The sequence below is a fragment of the Bactrocera neohumeralis genome, unplaced genomic scaffold (genome assembly GCF_024586455.1).
Source record: "Bactrocera neohumeralis isolate Rockhampton unplaced genomic scaffold, APGP_CSIRO_Bneo_wtdbg2-racon-allhic-juicebox.fasta_v2 cluster09, whole genome shotgun sequence".
Lineage (NCBI taxonomy): Eukaryota > Metazoa > Arthropoda > Insecta > Diptera > Tephritidae > Bactrocera > Bactrocera neohumeralis.
The window spans coordinates 35,338,481-35,364,091 of NW_026089622.1; the positions used below are offsets into that span (position 1 = coordinate 35,338,481).

General features: G+C 34.7%; 1 protein-coding gene and 1 pseudogene across 2 annotated transcripts in view; one reads left to right on the forward strand and one right to left on the reverse strand.

Annotated features, from left to right (window-relative positions):
- LOC126764078 (craniofacial development protein 2-like) overlaps positions 1 to 25,611 on the forward strand; it is a 379,198-nt gene that overhangs the window by 255,165 nt on the left and 98,422 nt on the right. The gene's annotated exons all lie outside the window — the stretch shown is intronic.
- LOC126764785 (small nucleolar RNA U3) lies at positions 611 to 813 on the reverse strand (annotated as a pseudogene).

The window sequence follows — 25,611 nt, forward strand, 5'->3', positions numbered from 1 at the left end:
AACAAATAACGCACAAGCATACAAACTTACATATGCGTACACATATGAATATGTCACCAACAAAAAATTGATCTTCACAAGACAATATGCAGCCAAATTGGCGAAGAACAAATTTAGTACATTTTACAACAAAAACGATTTCACTCATGAACGCAGGCGCAAATTCCACAATCGATCTCGCTTCATTCATAAAAACAGAGGCCGTAACATCTCCCCGAGCATGCCTTTGCCAACAAGTCCTCTTTTCGCGACGATGGCAAAAGCCAAAAATCATAAATTGCACAACTTTCTGGTGCTTCTCGCAAAAATCTGCGTCGATATGTATTCACGATCATACGTATACATACATACACATTTACGCATGTTTGTAGGCGAAGCTGCTACAGCGGCAAGGGGTGACAATCGGCGGCCATTACTTTACTTATGCCATAGAAATTCTATTGCTACGAATGTGGAAATGACAACGAAATAATGCAAATATGCATATTTCTAAAGGTCATTAATTTCTTTGAAGAAATTAAAGGAATGAATGATCCTGAGAAGTATAGTCTTAACTTTTCAACGGCCAACGCAGAGCATTTCAACCAAAAGGAATTTATTCATTAAAATCACCACTCAGAAGTCGTTTTATCCGTTGTAAGCGAACGATTTTCGAAGAAACATCATTTCTAATATGCCACAAGACAAAATTAGAAATGAACTTCTTAAACCTCACGCTGTCAGATAAAACGATATACCTCGTCATCGCGGGTCGATTTCCAAAAAATGTAAATGAAGACCAACTACAGAAATGATCCTGTAAAGTATAGCCTTAATTTTCCTATGGCCAACGCAGAGCATTTCAACCAAAAGATACGCAAAATAGTTGAGAATTCGCAGAAATGAAAGACAAACGAAAGAAAAAGAAGCATAACTTCAATAATGCACAAGCATACAAACATACATATGCGCACACATGTGAATATGTCACCAACCAAAAATTGAAACACTGTTCTACAAAAACAACAACAGCATAAGCATTGCAACATTGTGTTGTTGGTAGAAAAGCCGAGCTGTGCCGAAAGAAATGAACAAACGATCGCCGATTGTCACCGCTTCGCTTGCTGCTCGAACATCTTCGCAGACAAGGTTGCGTTAGATTCATATTGAGCAAGGCTGCGCAACCTGAATCTATCGCAACCTTTTCCGAACTCGAATAAGAAGTATAACTTCAAAAAATTAAATATATTACAATAGTGATAAACATGTGCATAAGTCGTATATTTTATCATTCAAAACTTATATTCACATGTATTATGACCATATGTGTTTATGTTAGCTTTCACGAATTCAAATCATATTGTCACATATCAATAATAACATGTGCGCGCTGCTCATATGTACATACATAAATATGTGCACATGACATTGGCACATAAATAATGCATGCACTAACATTTTTTTTTTTGGTTTCGGATGGGGAATCTTCAAAGATATCGTCATTTTTCCGGACGATATGAACGATTCGTATACCAATCTGGACTTACGACACAGTACGCCTACGTACTAAACCCTAAACTCCGTCGTATTTGCTTGTATTTGGCCCACGGAACCGCCGTTAGGCATTACATCGTGGGACCAAGCTTAGCCATTCGGCTTTTCATTCACACATTTTCGGTCTGATTCCGATTAATCCTTCTGTTTTCGCTGCGTTGCCACTCTTTCTTTCTTAACTCTTGCATAGCTATAGCTGCCCACGCTCTCATTCTATCCCACACCACCTTCGATTCGATCATGTAAGGCACTATGATCTCCGGAGTCACGCGATCGTTTATCACATTCTCTATTTCTAGTCTTTCTTTTTCATATTGTGGGCAGGAAAAGAATATATGTAATGCATTTTCATTGCTGTTGCTGCAGTAGGAGCAGTTTGTTCCGTAGTCATGTCCGTATTTGTATAGATATTCTCTATAACATCCGTTATGTCTAGTGGCATGAGGCCTGATATAACTCCAGCCGCCTGATGTGATACAGTGCGGAGGGCACATGCAACTCTGATTGCATTCAGTCGTACTATTGATTTCGCCTTTTCTGCGTATGTTTTCTGCTGTAGCGCTATCCCCCATATGGGTGCAGCATACATAAGTATAGACTGACTCACTTTGGCCAAGAGGACTCGTCTATTCTGACTTGGTCCACCAATGTTGGCCATTATCCTCGTTAGCGCCGCCGTCACCCTAGATGCTTTTTCACAAGCTTTATCTATATGCGTCTTGTAACTTAACCTCGAGTCTATCATCACTCCTAGATATCTCAGAGATTGCTGTGTGGTAATGGTATATCCGTCAATATTGAGTGTAGCGACCTCTAATTTCTTCCTGCTTGTGATTAGTACTGCTTCCGTCTTTTGGCCAGCTAGTTGAAGCTTTGTTACCCTAAGCCATTCTTTGATTTTTTCCGCTGTATGATTGCACAAACGCTCTATTTCGTGAATTTCTTTTGCTACCACAGTCACCGCGATGTCATCCGCGTATCCAGTTATTTGCACCTGCTTGGGTAATGGGAAGCGCAGCACTCCATCATATAAGATATTCCACAGGAATGGGCCTAGGACTGAGCCTTGTGGAACTCCGCCCGTCACCATATAGCGTTGTGTTCCTTCGTCTGTCTCGTATAGCAGGACCCTGTCCGACAGGTAGTTGGAGACGATATTCAGCAAATAGGGTGGTGTTTTCTTTAATTGGAGAGCTCTTATTATATGCGGCCAGTAGGCTGAATTAAAGGCATTCTTAACATCGAAAGTGACTACCGCGCAGTACTCTTTGGAGCCATACATCCATCGAGTTCCTTCTATAGCTTTACTTGCGACGTCAGTAAGCTTTTTGATTACGTCTATTGTTGACCTGTGTCTGCGAAATCCATATTGGTTATCGGCCAGTCCGGGTTGCTCTTTTTCGAGATGTTGCTCTCTCGTAGGCACAGATATGCGTACACATGTAGATATGTCACCCGCAAAAATTACAAAACAACAATTGTCTCAAATAGCATCAGCAGCGTCATAAGTCAATATGGCAACCAAATAATCGATGCCGAAATTTGTAGAAAAACACACAACAACAACAACATTTTCATTCATGAACGCAAGCGCACTTTCAACAGGCAAACTCGCATCATTTATAAAAACAAACACCATTACATCTCCCCAAGCATGCCTTTACCACCAAGCGTCTTTTTGCAATGATGGCAAAAGCTAAAAATCATAAATTGAACAATTTCTGTTATTTGTATTAGAAGGCAAAAGCGACAACGCCGCAAATATAACAATAAAATTGACAACATAGTTTATTTGTCGATGTTCAAGTCAAGAAACGTTTCAAAGAAAATATTCAATATTCCTCTGATTTATGTGTACAGTGATTCCCGGTTAAATAGTACCCCGCTTAAATGAAAATCATCTCTCTTAACTTTTTGAAATACATAGAAATTATTGTTTTAAGTACCACTCGCTTAAGTATCTGCACTCGCATGTGCCATATTATATTTTTATTTTTAACAAACCACAAAAATCTGTAATTTTTATTATGGCACATAACCGGGATTGACTGTATTTGTCAAGGAATGTAAAAACAAGACAAAACGTTAACTTCGGCTGCACCGAAGCTAATATACCTTTTACAGGTGCATTTCTTTTAGTAACTATGTGTCCAGTTTGTATGGAAGCTATATGCTATAGTAAGCCGATCTGAACAATTTCTTCGGAGATAACATTGGTTCCTTAAAAAATAATTTATACCAAATTTCATGAATATATTTTGTCAAATGCAAAAGTTTTCCATACCAGCACATTAGATTCCGATCGTTCAGTTTGTATGGCAGCTATATGCTATAGTTAACCGATCTAAACAATTTCTTTGGAGATTACATTGTTGCTTTAGAAAATAATATATACCAAATTTCATGAATATATCTTGTCAAATGCAAAAGTCTAGCACTAGATTCCGATCGTTCAGTTTGTATGGCAGCTATATACTACTTACATTGGTGCCTTAGAAAATAACATATACCAAATTTCGTAAATGTATCTTGTCAAATGTGAAAGTTGTCTATACAAGAACTTAATTCCGATCGTTCAGTTTGTATGGCAGCTATATGCTATGGTTAACCGATCTGAAAAATTTCTTTGGATATTATATTTTTGCCTTAGAAAATAACATATACCAAATTTCGTGAAGATACGTTGTCAAATGTGAAAGTTTTCCATACAAGAACTTGATTCCGATCGTTCAGTTTGTATGGCAGCTATATGTTATAGTGGTCCGATATCGGCAGTTCCGACAAATGAGCAGCTTCTTGAAGAGAGGGAGGTGGGCGTGGTTATTATCCGATTTCTTCCATTTTTGAACTGTATATGAAAATGCCTGAAGGAAACGACTCTATAGAGTTTGGTTGACATAGCTGTAGTAGTTTCCGAGATATGTACAAAAAACTTAGTGAGGGGTGGGGCCACGCCCACTTTTCCAAAAAAAATTACGTCCAAATATGCCCCTCCCTAATGCGATCCTTTGTGTCAAATTTCACTTTAATATCTTTATTTATGGCTTAGTTATGACACTTTATAGGTTTTCGGTTTTCGCCATTTTGTGGGCGTGGCAGTGTGCCGATTTTGCCCATCTTCGAACTTAACCTTCTTATGGAGCCAAGAAATATGTATACCAAGTTTCATCATGATATCTCAACTTTTACTCAAGTTACAGCTTGCACGGACGGACGGACGGACAGACGGACGGATAGACAGACATCCAGATTTCAACTCTACTCGTCACCCTGATCACTTTGGTATATATAACCCTATATCTGACTCTTTTAGTTTTAGGACTTACAAACAACCGTTATGTGAACAAAACTATAATAGCAACTTTGTTGCGAGAGTATAAAAACTGAGGAACTAGTTCGTATATATACAGACACACAGACAGACGGACAAACGGACATGGCTAAATCGACTCAGCTCAACATACTGATCATTTATATATGTGTATGTATATACTTTATAGGGTATCCAACGCTTCCTTCTAGGTGTTACAAACTTCGTGACAAACTTAATATACCCTGTTCAGGGTATAAATATTTTTATGCGGCTTGCAAAAATCTGCGTCGATATGTATGCACGCTCATACATATACATATGTTCATATTTACACAAGTTTGTTGGTAAAGCTGTTAGAGCGGCAAGGGAAGTGGTGACAATCGCCGATCGTTCGCTTATTTTTTCGGCACAACAATTGTTTCTACCAACAATACAATGTTGTGACGCTTTGTCGACACGTCGGTTCGTCGACACATTGGCTCTTTGACAAAACGTGAGCTTCGCCATTGGTTGTATGTGTCAACGGAAATTTCGCATGAAGCATTGAGTGTACATATTTACATACATACATACATATTTGTATGTTGCATGTAGACATGCCCCGGTGGTCTAGTACCCTCAAATTAAGGGTGTTTTCTGGATTATTTTTAAGGTTTAAAAAAAGAGAAATCGATTTAAAATGTTTACAGTTTATTTATACACTTATGAGAAGTAAAAAAATAGTTTTTGGTTAAATAAAAAAAAATTTAACAATATTAAAAATGGCGTCCAAAAAAGCTATCTTAAAAAATGACTACCGGTGCCGTTGTTAATTTTGACTCTTCAGAACATCTGAAACATAAAAACCAAATAAATTATTAATCAGTAGGAGTGCAGCTATCGCTGGGACTACAACCAAAAAAAAATGAAAATTAAAAAAATTTCGCGCTTTTGAAGTTCAGATTCTGAAAACAACAAGATCGAAAAAAATCGAAGTTCTTAAAATTAAAATTTGATCGTAGTCCCAGCGATAGATATTGATCTTATAAACACCATATTAAAATTTCAAGCGATTCAGATGGATCGTTTTTTTTTCATCATCGGCACGCCGAAAAACGTTGTTTTGAGATAAATGACGTACAAAGCATCCATTCATTGAGCACCGCGCGCTACCTGCTAAAACGGCTGTAGAAGCTAAAATAATGTGAATATCCTTCCAAAAACTCTTAAAGGACTATACTTTCGAACTATCAAACAAAAAAAAAAATCGATTTCTTGAAAATTCTAGACCACCGGGACCCCTTAAAATGATATCAGAACTTTTAATGTAAATGTATAAATTTAAAACTAATTCCCTTCAACTTATATTAATTATTTGGGTAATAATACAAAATTTACTCTATTATATATTTTTAATGATTTTATGGAATCATCATGAAATACATATATATGTATGTATGTAGGTAAATTTTAATATACATACTTATATGCTAAGTATGTGCTTTGATACCAAATATATGCCGATCATATATAAATTATATGCCGAGTCGGTTGCGCATAGAAAATAAACGAATCTGTAGGCGTACATTTCTTTGCATTGAAATTAGCATTATATTTCTCATTTAACACCGAAAATGCTCAATTCTACTATTTTCGAGTCCCCTGCTGCAAAACTCTGGTGAAACACGCTTAAAATTTGTCTGTGGTGGAACTCCCTCATCTCTGCCGAGTACCCCTGCAAAAAATTCCGATATCTAAAAAGTGAACCTTCTCTATGATAAACGTTCTCTGACAGCTGTGCATTTTTAAATGCAATTTGTTTGGCGACAATCCTGCAACTATGCGACACCGTTTTCAGTGGCAACCATGGTAAGTTGCTGCAATTCACAATCGACTGATAACTCAAAGCAGACCAATTTGAGGTAAAATTCTTATATCGGGTGATTTTTTAAGAGCTTGATAACTTTTTTTAAAAAAAAAAACGCATAAAATTTGCAAAATCTCATCGGTTCTTTATTTGAAACGTTAGATTGGTTCATGACATTTACTTTTTGAAGATAATTTCATTTAAATGTTGACCGCGGCTGCGTCTTAGGTGGTCCATTCGGAAAGTCCAATTTTGGGCAACTTTTTCGAGCATTTCGGCCGGAATAGCCCGAATTTCTTCGGAAATGTTGTCTTCCAAAGCTGGAATAGTTGCTGGCTTATTTCTGTAGACTTTAGACTTGACGTAGCCCCACAAAAAATAGTCTAAAGGCGTTAAATCGCATGATCTTGGTGGCCAACTTACGGTTCCATTTCTTGAGATGAATTGTTCTCCGAAGTTTTCCCTCAAAATGGCCATAGAATCGCGAGCTGTGTGGCATGTAGCGCCATCTTGTTGAAACCACATGTCAACCAAGTTCAGTTCTTCCATTTTTGGCAACAAAAAGTTTGTTAGCATCGAACGATAGCGATCGCCATTCACCGTAACGTTGCGTCCAACAGCATCTTTGAAAAATACGGTGCAATGATTCCACCAGCGTACAAACCACACCAAACAGTGCATTTTTCGGGATGCATGGGCAGTTCTTGAACGGCTTCTGGTTGCTCTTCACCCCAAATGCGGCAATTTTGCTTATTTACGTAGCCATTCAACCAGAAATGAGCCTCATCGCTGAACAAAATTTGTCGATAAAAAAGCGGATTTTCTGCCAACTTTTCTAGGGCCCATTCACTGAAAATTCGACGTGCCCAAAATTGGACTTTCCGAATGGACCACCTAAGACGCAGCCGCGGTCAACATTTAAATGAAATTATCTTCAAAAAGTAAATGTCATGAACCAATCTAACGTTTCAAATAAAGAACCGATGAGATATTGCAAATTTTATGCGTTTTTTTTTAAAAAAAAAGTTATCAAGCTCTTAAAAAATCACCCGATATTTATGTAAAGTTACCTCATTTTATATTTCACCATTTTTTAAAGAAACCAACAACTCAAAGATTATATGACAAAATAGCGGAAAAGACTCATATTTTTTAACAAGTAGATATGTACATATTTGTCTCTATTTTTACCCTTTTAAATGGTTGTCACGCACATTTGAAATAAAAGTACCGGGTATACTTGAGTAGTTTAATATACAATATAATTTATTAAGAAAGTCTTTACATTTTTACAAACCAACTTCTACCTGAGTATATACATACACATATAGCGCGCCACATCGCTGTCCGGTTGTTGTAAACGGAATGTCTTTAATTTAATTCCTTTTTTCTCACGTTCGATATGTGGTGATCATCCTTTTTGCTGTTTAGTAGTGTGAGGTATCGTTGGGTAGTGAAATCTTGTTGAGTTTGGTGTGTTATACTAGGATGCGCCAATTTTTCCCGACTATGTATAGTAGTATGGTAGGGGGAGGCTTAGCTCATTTAAACATCCCGGGCCTCCTAGGCGAATGTTTTGCCTAGTATCACATGTGTGTATATACGATTGAATATATATCGGCGTACTGCTATTGGAGTAGCATGGCGACTGTAGAATATTTGGTGATGAAGTTCTAATTGATCCATATTTACACCTTTGTGTAGAAAACGGCTTTTCGTTTGATATGAATTTTAAGAAGCGTGTAGGTGCTTGAGATAAGCAACTTTACTTTGCATGTTTATTTGATTTTACTGATTTTACTTTATTTATTATTTGCCTTTTCTGTATTAATAGCGATTGTCGCAATTTTTTTTGATCGGCTTATTAAGGTAAGCACTCCACGCCTGGCTCAGGTATGTCCAGAATGGGTGCACCTTTGAAAGCATACCATGGGGTTAGGGTTGCTAAATGAGAGGGATTTTTGAAATGGAATGTTCAAGATGCTCAACCGATTCCCACCAACTAGCCTTATGAGGAGCGCTTATGTACATAGGTGCAGTAAGAGCGACCTCTGCTTTTGTAAGCCTAGATGAATTAACTTCTTGAATTTACTTTATAGTTATTCTATTTGAGAATTTAGGAAACTACTTGTTAAGCAATATTTTATGAGAAGTGTCGAATCTCTATCCCTTTGGGACAATTTTGTTCTATGTTATGTTTAAATGTGTGTGCATTAATTTGGCAAGTAGTAGCGCACCATATAGCTCAAGATTTTTGAATCAGTATTTTGTATCATTTTTGTATCTGCAAAATGTCTATCAGATTATTAGCAATCTGGGACCACTTTTCTAAGCGAAGAGGTTTCACTTGTTCGTCCCAGTCGGTTTCGTCTAGCTTCAATTCTTGAATCAGGATTTTCGTTTGCATCATAATTAGCGAAAGCCATCTTGCGGGGTCGAAAATTTTTGCCATTGAGAATAAAATTTATCTCTTTTTTATGGTGGTTAATGCGGATATGGTTTCTGTCGTGTACGAAAACTGGTCCTATATCGCATTCAATTGGATACCCAGTATTTTTGTTGTACTTTTCTTTTCGAATATAAGGAAATTACTACCCAAAAAATTCTCTTTTGGTATATTATTTAAGATATATTTGACGTCCTGTATCACCTGTGATAACGACTCGTACACTTGTGAGAAGCTGTGGCTCCCAGACAGGATATCTACATACATTTGTGTTTTTAACACTTATGTTGCCAAAAAATTCTGACTTTGTGTCTTCTGCCAATTCGTATAGTGTACGAATGGCTAGGTATGGGGCACAGTTTACGCCAAAGGTAACTGTTTTCAATTTAAAGTCTCGTAGTGGACTATTGGGTAATTTTCGGAAAATAATTCGCTAAAAATCTTAATCAGCCTTATGTATGATTATTTGTCGATACATTTTTTCGACATCCCCATTGAAAACGTTTTTGTATATATGCCCATTTAATATGAGGAGCATTAAATCTGGTTGGAGTGTGGGTCCCGTGAATAAAATATAATTTAGGGATTTCCTCGAGCTGGTGGATCTTGAGGCATTGACGACAACTCTAACTTTTGTTGTTTTGTTTTCTGGATTCACTACTGCATGATGTGGCAAGTAGAATGAGTAGTATTATCCTTAAATGATTTTGTTCGCATGGGCTTAGTTCCTCCATGTGATATTAGGGTAATGGGGCAGATTTTATTTGAGTTTTGTACTACTCTTCCGCCCATTCCCGTTATTTTAAAATTGGCTTGTTTTGTTGGTAGTTTTAGCCTGTTTTGTGCCCTAGACGCTATGAGTGATCGTTGTGATCCTTGGTCTATTAAGGCTCTCAGTTTGAAAAGTTCTCCTTGGTGTTCGATTGAGATGACTGCAGTGGGTAGTATCACCCTACTTTGATTCTCGCTGTGTAGCGTTTGAGTTTTTAATGCCTTTGAGCAGCATGGTGTCTCTTGGCAAATTTCGGGGTTTTGTGTTTCGGAAGTTGCGGTTGCAACCAAACTTGTGGTTCTTTTTGAGAAAGCGCTACTTTGGGGTGTGCTGGGAAAGTTATTGAAGTGCAACATTGAATGATGCCTCTTCTGGCAATATACGCAATTGAATTTGCATTTGCAATTATTAAGATTGTGATAATGTGATAGACAATTTGTACATAGTCTTTTTGTTCCGACAAAATTATTTCTTTCGTTAATATTTAATTTTTTAAATTTTAATATTCTGTGTCGATAGAACCGACAAGCATTTCGAATCAGTGGATTGAAGTTTTATGAATTCTTCACTTGTTTCCTTCTGAATTTTTGGTAAATTCATTAATATTGTCACTTGTTTGTCGACTAATATTCTTTAGTTATCGTAACGAGCCTTCAGAGCTTCCCAAGCAAAATTGAAATTTTCGTCATTAAAGCGAACTGTTTGACTATAACGCCTACTTGATCTTTTGTTTTGTATCGGAGCTTATACAATTTTGCGCTTGTGATTATTTTGGATTGTTTATGTACACGGCTGTAAATATGTCTCGGAAGGACGGCCATTGTTCATAACCACAATGAAAAATTTCAGTGTTAAATGCGGGCACCTTGAGACGGATGCCTGAACTCACCTCTTGGCTTTGAACTTGTGGCAGCTCTACTCTCGGTTCTGGAGTAGGTACAATTGCTTTAATTAATTTCAATTGATCGGAGATCATAGCTTTCGTTTATTCGTACTGGTCTAAGCAGTTTTCATATTTGTCGTATGCTGAGGATTTGAAATTTTCAGGTATATCTGATTCGTCAGATTCAACAATTGCGTCATACTCAGCTTGAAGATTTGTCCAGAAATTGCCTAGATTTTCTTTTTTTTATTTCTAATACCGATTCAGAATTGTCCTGAATCGGTGAAGATGAAAATAGAGAGCAGTATCAAATTCGACTGTCACACTAAGAAATAAATTTAGTATATGAAATATCTTTCAGTTTTTTTTGCGTTGAGCGTGTAGCTTTTGCCGGTGTACATGGGCTCTTTTCTTCGGAAATCATTTTTTGCACTTTCAGATATTGTGTTTATTTAGATTCCTTAGCATCTCCGTTCATTTAGTTACTATAAAAGGTGAAAATAAGAGAAAAGAGAAATTCTCTCAGTATACACTAGTAACAATAAATACGTGTGAAATCTTTAAAATAAAAACTTTGTATTTTTGTTGTATACGCAATGTATCAAATAACGAACTCGTATTTCGTTTTCCGTATTCCCGATTGTTTTTTAGTTGTGCTATTAATTTTGTTCTTGTTTTCTTTATATTTAGTTTTTGTTTCGTACTCGTTAGTAAAGGAAAAAAAGGTTAATAACCTTTGTATGTATATGAATCTGCACTATATGTGCGTGTTTATATGCATACGTAATATGGCTAGATTTTTTGCTGGAAAGGTGCCGATTTGATCTTTGTATATAAGTATGTATGAGTGTGTGTGAACAATTGAAAATGCCAATACGTGTGTATGTGATTTTTTTGCCAATTGTATTTTTTTTTTGTTTTTTTCTTTCGACCGTATATTCTTCTTTTTTGTACTTTATTTTTAACTAGAGGACCCGTCCACGCTTTACTGTGGCTGATACATAGATAATACTACTACTACCATCTATATGATTTCTATTAGTTGGATTATAACTATTAGTTAAAAAGATATAGCATTTTTGTGAAGCAACTTGTGTTAGTTTACAAAAAAATGGATCATAAAGCATTTCGTGTGTTAATAAAGCATTTCTTTTTGGGGGAAAATACTGTTGAATTAGGCTCAGGGAAATCCACCGTTGAAAAGATATTTGCTAAGCCGGAAACATTCGAATTGAGCACCGAGGACAATGATGTTCTAAAGATGCGAGAACTATGTGCAAAGTGGGTGCCTCGCAAGTTCATAATCCAATAAAAACAACGAATAACTGATTCTGAGAAGTGTTTGAGTGCTCTTTAATCGTAATAAAACCGAATTTTTGCGTCGGTGTGTGAAAATAGAAACATAGCTCCATCATTTCCCACTGGAGTCTAATCGACTGTCATTCTAGTGGACTGCACATGATGAACCGGTTCTCAGGCATGGAAAGACGAAAAAATCCGCTGGAAAGGTTATGACATCAGTCTTTTGGGATGCACGTGGTATATGTAATATACTGATTACTGAGCCAATCCACTTCACTGCATATTTGGTTGCAGTTCTTTTCTACTATTCCAAATACTTAGCAATTGTATTATTTTTTATGAAGAATCTGTTTAAAATTGTAGGCATATATTCAAATGATTTCTACAAACATGAATTTTGAACAAATGTTTATTATTTGAAACATAAATTTTATGTTTATGAGTTGTATTAAATTTTGGCATAAAGAGATAAAATGTATCCTATGTCCTTACGATGGTTCTTAGCTACCTCCCCACCAATTTTCAGCCAAATCGGTTTAGCCGTTCTTGAGTTATAAATGGTGTAACTAACAAAACTTTCTTTTATATATGTACATACTTATGTATATACATATGTATATAAATGTGAGGTTGTTTTTACACAAGATGTCCTCCGAATGCTGGATTCTGAGAATTTTTGGTCGTCAGTGAATTTGTGCGGAACAAACCGTGCACACACCTTTCGTAAGCCCAAATGTTCGGTAAAAATGCAATAAATCGATGTTTTGGAGATGTTCAATTTCATTTGCATGAATTTCAATAATGATTTCGACTGATTTTTGATGAATTCAAAGTTTCGATGGAGTTTCCGGTGATCACGGATTTTGATTGGCCTCACGACCATTTTGAAAACGTTGAAACCACTCGTGCACTTTGCTTTGGGATAGGCAATCATCGCCATAAACTTGTTTCATCAATTGAAACGTTTCGGTAAAAGTTCTACCAATTTTAAAATAAAATTTAATGTTGGCTCTTTGTTCGAAGCTCATTTTCGCACCGATAACACAAACATATTGACACTAGAAACGCAGCCATTCACTTCCAATCGATGAAATGTTATGAAATTCTCACTGGACAATCGATAGCAGATTCTAACGCACCAGTCGACATATAGATTGCGCCACCAGGGGGCGCTAGATTCAAAAAGTCCTGTTTACTTTGGAAACCACCTTGTATGCTGTTTTTTTTTTTTGTTCTTTTTGTTTTGGCCTTTACTTTTCGAATTTGCCCAAGCTTACTATTTGCGCTTATACTTACTTACTTTTAGAGCATAATGGGTATTGCCGGGAAATGTGGTCAAGCGTATACATGAACAATTTTTTTTATTAAATTTGTGTTTTTGGATACACAAGGGTAAACGTAAGTAGGCCCGTTTTTCTTAGATATGTGTATGCCAATATATATATAATTATATATTAAAGTATATACTGATCATACATATATTTGGAGGTACATATATAGTGTGCCAAAGTGTTTTTCAGTTTCCCAAAAATTAATCGTAAGTTGAAACAGTTTGGAAGCAACCGTTCTCTTAAAAAGGTAACCGTATTGAATACAGTTTTTATAGATATGAACTGTAAATGTTAATCAACATACATATATTATAATTTGAAATTAGAAGTGGAGTCAATACAACTCTGCAATTAAGAGGGGGGATATGACGATGCGTGTGATCCATTTCCTCTACGTTTTGCTCGTTTTGCTTCTTGTTGTGTTTGTTGCCGATGTTAGTTTCTTTTCCTTTTCTTATTTTATTAATTATTTATTATTAAATTTTGTTTTTTTTTTGTTTAAATTAATTTTTTGTTGTTTTCGCGTCCAATTATTGCAATATCATTAAACGTGCCCATTTTGATATTTGTTTAAATGAGTTAAGCATCCACCCCCTCTACCCGCTAAAACTGTCGCATCCTAATCCAACAGCGCAATTCATCACAGCTGATGACACTACAGCATAACTCAACACATCTATACACCAACCCACTCAACAAAAGGATGGGCCTCAGTATATACAGTAATAAACCTTTTCTTTGTTTACATACATATACTCACCTCTAGAAAATCTTAGGGTGTTGTGTTACACTTTTTTTGCTACTTTCATGGTAATCAGGGTGTTGTGTTAGCATTTAAACTACATATAAATTTTAAATTTTGATGACCGAGACTTTAAAAGATATTAAATAATGCAAGTTTTTACGTTATTTAAGTGATTATATTGAATTACTTTGCATATCTGTTCAATTTTATTGGGATATTAGTTGTTGTTTAATGTTAAATCAGTTGTTTTTTTTTTTGTGGAATTTTTAAACACGCTTCAAGTATTTCCAAATTTTGTCATGCAGTAGGATACAATCCTGGGTGGTAATTTGTCGTTTGACATATACAAATTGACAACTCGTTAGCCGTTATAGGAAAACATCAATTGGAAATTGAGTTTGAAATGAAAGATATGTCGAAGTTTTTAATAAGAATACATATTAGTGTTAATAATAAAGTTTATATTAAAAATTGTAGAGCCTTTTTATTGCTACGAAAATTCACAACCCGACGTTTTAAAATACTTTTTATAAGAATTAGAACATATTTTTCTTTAAGAATTTTTAATAGGCAGGCAGCCAGCCCTCATTTTCGGCACATCAAATTTTTGAGCATTTCACATAGGTAACTACCTCCCCCTTCTAAAAGCTAGCTTCTGTATTTTAATATATTTAAAAGAATTGTAGGATTTTGGATGCATCTATTGTGAGAGCTTAGAAATCTTTATTAATTATTAAATTATTTTGTGCAATATTTTTATTAAATTTTATGTAAATTATTAATTATTTTTAATTTAAGTTGAAAAGGTGAAAATAGGCCTACCGGAGAACCGAACACCTAAAAAAAGTCTGTAACGCGCTTTATTGCAAACCTCTGGGGTGGTGTGGAAAATGCAAAACTTAAATATTCAAAAATAAATTATCAGAAATAGTATACGGATGAGAATTAGAACGATGTATTAAAAATTCAGCTTCAAATGCCTAAATATCTTCTTTTCAAATTAAAATTATTGGTAATAATATTTCAAAAACTTACGAATACAAACCGTTTTATGTTTTCTGTCTGTCAATTGAAAACAAATACATTCAGAAGAAAACTCACCACCGAGAAATCTAAGAACAGGGCTGCTTTTTATTAATAAGAACTCACTACATAAAGAATATCTGACTATCAGTAAATTATATTTTTATGGGCGAAACATGACACACTATGGCGTTTAAATCAAATATTAGTAAATATATGTCATTAATAAATAATTTCCTTTTATATTAAGCAACAATATTTATAGTTTTTGTTATTTAATAGAATAAATTTGCTAAGTATTTACTGCCTCAATATATACAGCACTGCGTTGCTACCTCTGAAAATCCAAGATGGCCGCTATTCACCCCTCAGAAAGCTACCACGAAAAGGTTATCTACTGTATATACTGTGGGATGGGCAACGGGTAAGCAGACACAATTCGTTCTAAGCAATTCGACACATACACTTCGATCAGATACATTCACTTTTACACTGCGCCGCGTCAACGTCTTGCTCCTCTAACGCGATTTTCCAGTTCCGCGGCATCTCGTTTCCAGCATCATCAAATCATTTCTCGGAATTGAAGTCTCACCGCTTATCTCGTCGATATTTATAGTAACTAACTTTATAAAATATACATTTATGTTATAAATAAAACCTAAAAGGTTTGTGCATTTTAGATCCGTACGCATTTTTATTTACTAAAGTGAAAATGATTAGTATTTTTGTTACAAATTTGGCAGCAAATTGTTCAATATTTTTGCAAATATTCTTTTTTGCGCCCGGTTTTTGAAGGAATCTTTTTTCCCCCACTTAACCTTTTTTCGGTTTTTGCAACACAATCTTTAATCTGTATAATCTGTTTATGTAGCAGAAATATTTTTTTATCACTTCACTTGTGTATATATGTACATATACATATATGGGTATACGTTAGGGTGTGCCATTTTGAGGCAACCTTTTTTTTCAACTGAAAAACAGGCTCAAAACTTTCGAAATGTGTAAAAAAAAAGTCACTCAAAAGATGAGCTCTTAATATTAATATTAAAAGGTGCCTCTTTCAAATTTTCTGTTTTCCATATAAATTACATGGAAAAAAAATCATTTTTTTTGTGGTGGTTATTGTACGGAGGTTATTATATGTGCACACGATGGCTGCCAGTAGGGATGGTAAACTCGATTCCGATTCTACTCGAAAATCGAGTTTTCTTTTAAAATGATCGATTTTTCAGAATCGATTTTCAGTAGTCGAAGTCGATTAAGAATCGATTCTTGACATTCGAAAAATCGATTATTTTATGAGAAAACTCGATTTTCGAGTAGAATCGGAATCGCGTTTACCATCCCTACTGGCAGCCATCGCGTGCGCATATAATAACCTCTGCACAATAACCACCACAAAAAAAATGATTTTTTTTCCACGTAATTTATATGGAAAATAGAAAATTTGAAAGAGGCACCTCTTAATATTAATATTAAGAGCTCATCTTTTGAGTGACTTTTTTTACACATTTCGAAAGTTTTGAGCCTGTTTTTCAGTTGAAAAAAAAGGTTGCCTCAAAATGGCACACCCTAGTATACGTATATGGGTTTTGTTTTCTTGTTTTGGTAATTGCACGATTGGTTTTGTTTTGTTTTCTTTTCTTTGTTTTTTTAACAGCTTTTTTGGTAACTGCTTTATTGGTCCGTTTTTAAAGCGGTTTATTATTATTCCTTTTTTATACCCTAAACAGGGTATATTAAGTTTGTCACGAAGTTTGTAACACCCAGAAGGAATCGTCGGAGACCCTTTAAAGTATATATATAAATGATCAGTATGTCGAGCTGAGTCGATTTAGCGATGTCCGTCTGTCTGTCCGTCTGTCTGTATATATACGAACTAGTCCCTCAGTTTTTAAGATATCGTTTTGAAATTTTGCAAACGTCATTTTCTCTTCAAGAAGCTGCTCATTTGTCGGAGCGGCCGATATCGGACCACTATAACATATAGCTGCCTTACAAACTGAACGATCGGAATCAAATGCTTGTATGGAAAACTTTCACATTTGACAAGATATATTCACGCAATTTGGTATATACTATTTTCTAAAGCAACAATGTAATCTTCGAAGAAAATGTTCAGATCGGTTGACTATAGCATATAGCTGCCATACAAACTGAACGATCGGAATCAAGTTCTTATATGGACAACTTTCACATTTGACAAGATATATTCACGAAATTTGGTATATATTATTTTCTAAAGCAATAATGTAATCTCCAAAGAAATTGTTCAGATCGGTTGACTATAGCATATAGCTGCCATATAAACTGAACGATCGGAATCAAATGATTGTATGGAAAACTTTCACATTTGACAAGATATATTCACGAAATTTGCTATATATTATTTTCTAAAGCAACAATGTAATCTCCGAAGAAGTTGTTCAGATCGGTTAACTATAGCATATAGCTGCCATACAAACTGAACGATCGGAATCAAGTTCTTATATGGACAACTTCCACATTTGACAAGATATATTCACGAAATTTGGTATATATTATTTTCTAAAGCAACAATGTAATCTCCAAAGAGTTTGTTTAGATCGGTTAACTATAGCATATAGCTGCCATACAAACTGAACGATCGGAATCAAGTTCTTATATGGACAACTTTCACATTTGACAAGATATATTCACGAAATTTTGGTATATATTATTTCCTAAAGCAACAATGTAATCTCCGAAGAAATTGTTCAGATCGGTTGACTACAGCATATAGCTGCCATACAAACTGAACGATCGGAATCAAATGCTTGTATGGAAAACTTTCATATTTGACAAGATATATTCACGAAATCTGGTATATATTATTTCATAAAGCAACAATGTAATCTCCGAAGAAATTGATCAGATCGGTTAACTATAGCATATAGCTGCCATACAAACTGAATGATCGGAATCAAGTGCTTGTATGGAAAACTTTTGCATTTGACAAGATATGTTCACGAAATTTGGTACAAATTATTTTCTAAGGCACCAATGTAATCTCCGAAGAAATTGTTCAGATCGGCTTACTATAGTATATAGCTGCCATACAAACTGAACACATAGTTACTAACAGAAATGCACCTGTGCAGGGTATTTAGCTTCGGTGCAACCGAAGTTAACGTTTTTTCTTGTTTGGAACTGCCTTTTTTGCGCCACATACATATTTCGTTGTATATATAATTTTGTTTTTCTTTTGTAGTCACCGCCCTCTAATTCTTTGCTTGTTTGGATTTCTAACCATTTTATAACCATGAATATTTTCGTAACAAGTAGATACATACTTATGTATGTATCTCTATTTTTACCCTTTTAAATGGTTGTCACGCACATTTGAAATAGAAGTACCGGGTACACTTGAGTAGTATAACATGCAATATAATTTCTTAAGAAAGTCTTTATATTTTTGCTAATGTTATTTTATTAAAATTAAATGGTTGAATTATTTGGTTAACCAACTTAAAGATGAGTTTACATCAAGTCGAAAGGAAGAAGCCACGGCTATCCGTTAAGAAAATTAGATTTAGAATTAGAAATTTAGATTTATTTTACTTACCTTTGGGGGCTGCATTTCAAGTAGAGGTGTTGGAGATTTGGCCTTCATTGAGGATGCCATGGATTCAGGGCAGTATTTACGTATTTTTAAGATTTACTTGACAATCAGTATTCAAAAGTTTAGTTTAATTGAAGACAACAAACCGAAATTTAAATCTTACCAGACATGAACCTCATCGAAAATTTGTGGGTGTATTTTAAAACAAAAGTATTTCAACGGATTCCAAAGAAGCGGGCAGAGCTGAAAACTGTAATATCGGAAGAGTGGCGAAAAGCCCCAATAACTACGTCGCAGAGAAACTAATTCACTCAATGAAAACCCTACGGCAAGCTGCGTGTGCTGTAAAGGGAAGCCACACAAAATATTAATTAGCAATTTTTGCTTTTTGCTTCACTTTTTCTTTTATTAAGGGGGTATTCTGGTCTAGAAACTTGAATTTCAGGTACTTTTTAAAGTGTCGTAAAAAAAAGCCAATTAATATTTTTAGTATTCATTTTTTTATTAATTATTTGTTAATTTTAGAAGAGTACAGAAAAAAATTAAAAACTAAAAAAAATAAAAAATTTCAAAAGTTATGAGCTGACGAAGTGGGGAGTGTCTAAAAATTTCCACGTGAACATACCCGTGATTTCAACCCTCCTAGTTATCTGCGTGAAAAAAAAAAGTTTTTTTGGATCACTTTTTCTGACTATTTCGAATTTTTTAAAAATAATAAAAATAAAAATTTTGCGATGGGGCTAGTTCCAACCATAGACAAGCTTATAAGGAAGACTCTATAAAAATTTCAAGTAAATCGGTCCAGTAGAAATTGAGAAATCGTGTTATCGTTCCGAAAAAGTCAGTTTTGAGAAAAATGCGTTTAAAGTTTCGCGTAAAGTCTTTTGTTCGTTTAGTTCCGGCCGAACCAGTTTGGATGCCGGTTCAGAAAAATGCCTATATCTCCGAAAATAATTTGTATTTTGAAAAATTCTCTTGTACACATATTCTTAAATAGTTAAACTTTGCAAATATAAAAAAAATCGATTTTTTTAAATTTCTAGACTACAATACCCATTTAAATTGCAATGTCAAAACACTTTCTTGACGCATTAAATGTTTAATGTAATTAAATGTTGGCATTTCCAATGTACCTTGTTTGCTGAGTTTTATATGTTTCCTTTTGTACATCATTTTAAATGTTCTGTATAACTGTATATAATAAACTCAGATAGATATTTTATCAAAAAACTACTTTTACGAACTAAAACCCCAATAAAGCGTTATATTTCTATTGTCAAAACACTTTCTTGCCGTACTGTACATATACCTTACCTTACCTCTTGTGTAAAGTAATGTTACTTTATTAATATTTACTTCATATAGAATTAATCCTTTTTTAGCATTACGTTTAAAAAAAATCTAAAAGCTTTTCGCGCTTTTAAGTTTCCTTGCATTTCCATTGAATACAATTATACTCATATAAATTACATTTATTGTACCAAAAAACCTGTATATATGTATGTATTATTTAAATTACGAGAGTAAATTTAAATTTTAGAAAAACTATTTAATTCAATAAATCACTTATGTTCAAAATAAGTTAAGCCACAATATGTTTGATATATTTTAAATTTATTTATAGGGTTCATACGGGCTAGTTAAACTGGCTTACTCTGAAGAGGACTCAACCCATTACGCAATGAAAATTCTCTCGAAACGTCGATTAATAAGACAAGCCGGATTGGCGAAGCGTGGCCTAATTAAACCAATTTCACCATTAGAGAGAGTTTATAGAGAAATTGCCGTGCTAAAGAAATTAGATCATCCAAACGTTGTAAAGTTGTTTGAAGTGTTAGATGATCCATTGGAAGACTCCTTATATATGGTTTTTGAACTAGTAAAACAGGGATGTGTTTTGACAATCCCAACAGATTCGCCGTTAGCTGAGGATAAAGCTTGGAGTATTTTTCGTGACACAGTACTTGGTTTGGAATATTGTAAGTTATTTAAAACCAATGATATTAAATTTAAATTTTTTAGACTTGAACAGTAGTTCCAGTATGGGAAGATTTTTTAAACAAGCATTTTCTTTTATAATAATAGTTTGGTTCACCTAACGGTTGTTTATAACACCCAAAACTAATTGATTTATATAAATGATTAGGATGATGATATTAGTTGGATTCTGTCCGTCCTCACTCATAGGCTTAAGGAGGATCGTATCGCAGATGGGCGAAACATTGTCACGCCCACAAAATTTCGAAAACCTATAAACTTCATAGCAAAACCACAAGTTAACTGTATTTTAGTCTTTATGTGAAGTCCTATAACTCAGAAACTATTTATAGCGTGTCATTATTTCGATATATGTATTTATTATGTAAACTGTATTTTGGTCTTTATGTCTAGTCCTATACCTCAGAAACTATTTATAGCGTGTCATTATTTCGATATATGTAATTATGTGCGCATATTTTCTATCATTATTTTAAGTTTGATATAATTTTTTTCACTTTACAGTGTATAAATCAAGCTCGAATGTATATATGGGGGTATAATCTTGCACAAATTGTGTCTTATCACTTCCAAAATACCAAAAGTGTGGTTTTGTCCAACTTTTTACCGAATACATCGGTAAATCTCTTTGATAATAATTTGTTTTTTGTAGAAAATTACTATATTTACATATGTCGGCCAATCAATTTGTAAGGTGTTTTAATGAAATTGAGACACACCTTGTTTTGGTAATTATATACCGCGATTTCATAAATGAATAAAATCGGGTTAACATTTCCTCAAGTCCCATATATCTATTATAGTGATTTTCAATCTTCGGTTGGATGTTATATCAGTCTATCTGTGGGATATCTTAATGAAATGAGATCGATATCTATCATGTCGTGTTGACTTTAGGTACATATATATATCGATCAGTTATTTAGGTATCTTAATGAAACTCAGATGTTACCATGTATATCTCGGAAGTGAGTGTACATAAACACATAATATGTAATTACATACACAATTAAAGCGGAATCCGACTTGGGGAATCAGCACAGTATTAAAAAAGCCACATGCATAGCCGGTGCAATACTGTTAGCAGCGCTAAAGTGCTGACCTCTACATCAGCGCAAGCAATAGCCAAAGCTCGGGCCTTTTGCAGAATAAGTGAATAAAGAAACATTTTTACAAACGTAAGAAGGCAATTAATTTTGTTAATTCAGTATCTATTTCATTGTGTCCTCCTCCGGTACTAAAAAGAAATGCGTACTGTATTTGTACGTTCTCTAGTATAAATTAATATGACGTCAATTGTGATTGTAATCCAGTCTGAATTTTGACTTCTTGCTTGAATTCTTCGAAAAATTATTTTATATAAACATTCTCTTAAAATTATTTCCCCAGATTTGAGCCTCACAAATCGCGAAAGTAAAAAATCTTCGGTTATTGACGATCTTAGCTTTATTTTACTTGTTGTATAGTCATTAATTGTTATATAAGGATGGAAGGAGGAATGTTTTTTGCTCATTCTTTAAGCGGTAAATATCATAAAAAAAATCAATACTAATGGAAATTATTCAAAGATAAATATCTAAAGAATACAAGATGATATAACTTTTTTTATCGGTTTTGCACTTTAACATATTTAACGCTATTTGCGGCACCGGTGAACACGCCCTGAGTACTCGCGGCCTTGGGCCGCGTGTTCACATATCCACACGCAACCTTAATTTCTTTAAATGCGAATGTGGTCCCAGAAGAACGTGAAATTTTGTTTGGCCTGAGCATTTTGCATAGCCAAAATGGGGCGGACAAAATATGGGGCTATTTGGTTCAATGAAAACAGGTAGATTTTTGTAATAGTATTTTTTTTCTTTTTATATTGAAATAAAAAATTTTTTACCATACAAAGCAATGATAACATCTATAACTACTAGAAGGAATTGGCGCAAGCTGTGTTAATGTACTTATGTATATACATAGGTACGTTATAAGAGAGATTTTATTTACGTTAAGCAATACTGTTTGGTTTGTAACATCAAACAATTAAACTAAATAACTCCGCATCTTGACAGGTTAAAGTTTATGGCATACTAACTGACAAATAGATTGCCATTGGCGCTGCCAAATCTGTATGTGGGCATTTGTTACCCAAACCCCTTGCACGGTGCACGAATTGCAGATTTTTCCACCTCATGCAACGGCACAACAACAAACACACGCAGAAAAATATTTGCAAGGGCTGTAAAATAGTATGTCAGACCAAAACCCATGTTTATCTTCGTGCAATGACACGTAAAAAATAATTGCAAACCTGTGCTAGCTGTCAGTTTACTTAAATACATATTTTGACGTTAAAATGTTGAGGAAGGTAAATTTTAAAGAGATTTTATAATTTCTCTGCTCTTGTGCTATTGTATATTTCGGTATAGGATATTTGCAATCTGCAATCTTGCAAGAGCAACAGAATCCCCCTAATCATTTAAGAAATGGCGTCGGGTAGGTAGGTTCGAGCTGATGTAGCGTCTGTTTTGGAAACGATGAAAAAATATGTGAAAATAAAAAAAATGAAATATACTTTTTTCTAAAAATGTATTTCTTGAAAAAAATAGATTTCATATCTTAAGACTTAATTACATTTTTATGTACTAATTAAATTAATGCATTTGATATAATCCATATATTTTCATTTGTTCTTGTACTTATTAAATTTAAGATTTCGCTATCGCCAATTTTGATATAATAAATTTTTTAACATATGTATGTTAAATTATTTTGAAAACGTACTTACTTATAATTTCGTACTTTATTTTTATAATTTAACACAGCCTTCTTTATACTCGCGCTACTAAATTTAAAATAACCGAAATAAAAATACATATAAAAATATATGTTTGATTATGTACACATTTTTATGTTTTGTACTGTCTCGGTTTTATCTACTGTTGAGATATGAGCATGTTCCTGATAAACAACATTTTTTGGTTTCTTTTCCGGTGTACAGAAAAGATGGCTTTTCAACTCGTGAGCACGCCACGTACATATATCTGGCCGTGTGAAAAACATAGCATTTCCAAATTTATGCCTCACGCTATGCGACTATCCTTGTGTCCTGTTGATTGTCATCTCAAATGCAATTTTCATTGCAAACGGGATACGTTTGAACTGAAATGGAAACTCGTTAGAACTCAAATCTTAGTTATGTTAATTTGGCCAATGTCCGATCATTCGTGATTAGTTCATCTTTCGCGAACTGGTAAACGGCGAATGAAATTGATATCAAACCACCGGAAGTATCAACCGGAATTGACCCTTTCCCAATTTTTAGCGCAGACGATGTAAAATGTCTTCGGCAATCTCATTTTTGTTCGTATCCCATAATTGACGTGGATTTGAAGGCTGATATATCGAAAGGATTATCGCGAAAAGTGTGCGAACTTCATTTGCATTCCAGTGATTATTTGATTTGATGTTCCAACAATTGTAATTGCTGGCTTACTTCTCCAAAACCTGCACACACCGTATATGTGACTCAAATGAAGTTGGGTGGATTGTGTAAATTCGTCTTAATGCATTAGTTGATAACACACCTGGATGTCCATCTACTAGTTGACCTTACTTTCTGCGTAACTATTTCTTCGGCGATGCATTCCTGGTATAATATCAAGGTATTTCCGAATAGCAATGTATTCGCAAACGGATCACTGACGAAAGTTGAGCAAAACTCGTAAATGTTAATTTTGTTGCTGGCGGTGTTTCCACTGGCAGTATTGTATTCTCTGGGTTGAAATACACTCTTTGACCATTCTCCAAATAAACTGCAAGACGCACAACAGTCGGAAAACATACATGAATTGCAAAAGTAAATATCCTACAAAGCGCTTTATTGCAGGTCACGTAGCGACCGTATCGTTCAAGACCAATAACTGCCATGTTGCTTCCACGTATTTTATCGATTACACCAAACTGCAACACTCAACATTGATATGAGTTTTGAATGTGAATTAGACAAAAATGGTGAATATAGTATAATTTCTAGTTTGTGTTTCCGAAAGAAAAGCACGTGGATAGTGTTTCGTGCATTTATTGTCAGACATACAAACCGAAGTGGTATTGTGGTGTCCGCAAGGTCCATGAACCATATTGGTTTTCATCACTTCGTATAATACTGGATCTTTCTCTGCATCAGGAATTTCCGCAGAAATGATTTCATCAATTTGATCTGGTGTAATCACCATCCACCATCCAAAAAAGAATGTATCAGACATACAAACCGAAGTGGGATTGTGGTGACATCAAGGTCCATGAACCATATTGGTTTTCATCACTTCGTATAATACTGATTTTTCTCTGCATCAGGAATTTCCACAGAAATGATTTCATCAATTTAATCTGGTGTAACCACCATCCACCATCCAAAGAAGAATGTGTGCGTGCGACAAACCTCTCTTTTGCCACTCAACAGAGTACATCTAGAATCTAACAGCACCACATATACGTTGCTTCAAGATAAATTCCATCAAACATCGTAACTGTTGTTTGAAAAGTCGTGCTGTGGCATCGTGACGATCGCTTGCTGATTGACCGCGTTCCATAATTACGCACGTATGTCATCGCATCCTGGGAGTACTCGGTCATGTGCCTTGGGCTGCCAATGTATGTTGACGCCAAAAAGAACGTCGAGTGATATTAGCGCGACCTCTTCGTGGCATCGTAACAAATACACACATGACGTTTTCACTAAATAACTTTCAATCATTTTTTTTTGAATAGCCGGAATAAAGAAAGCAAATGCCAAATTTGAACGATTCAAATAATTGAAAAACAAAGTAAAAAATTGAAAAAAATTTTGTT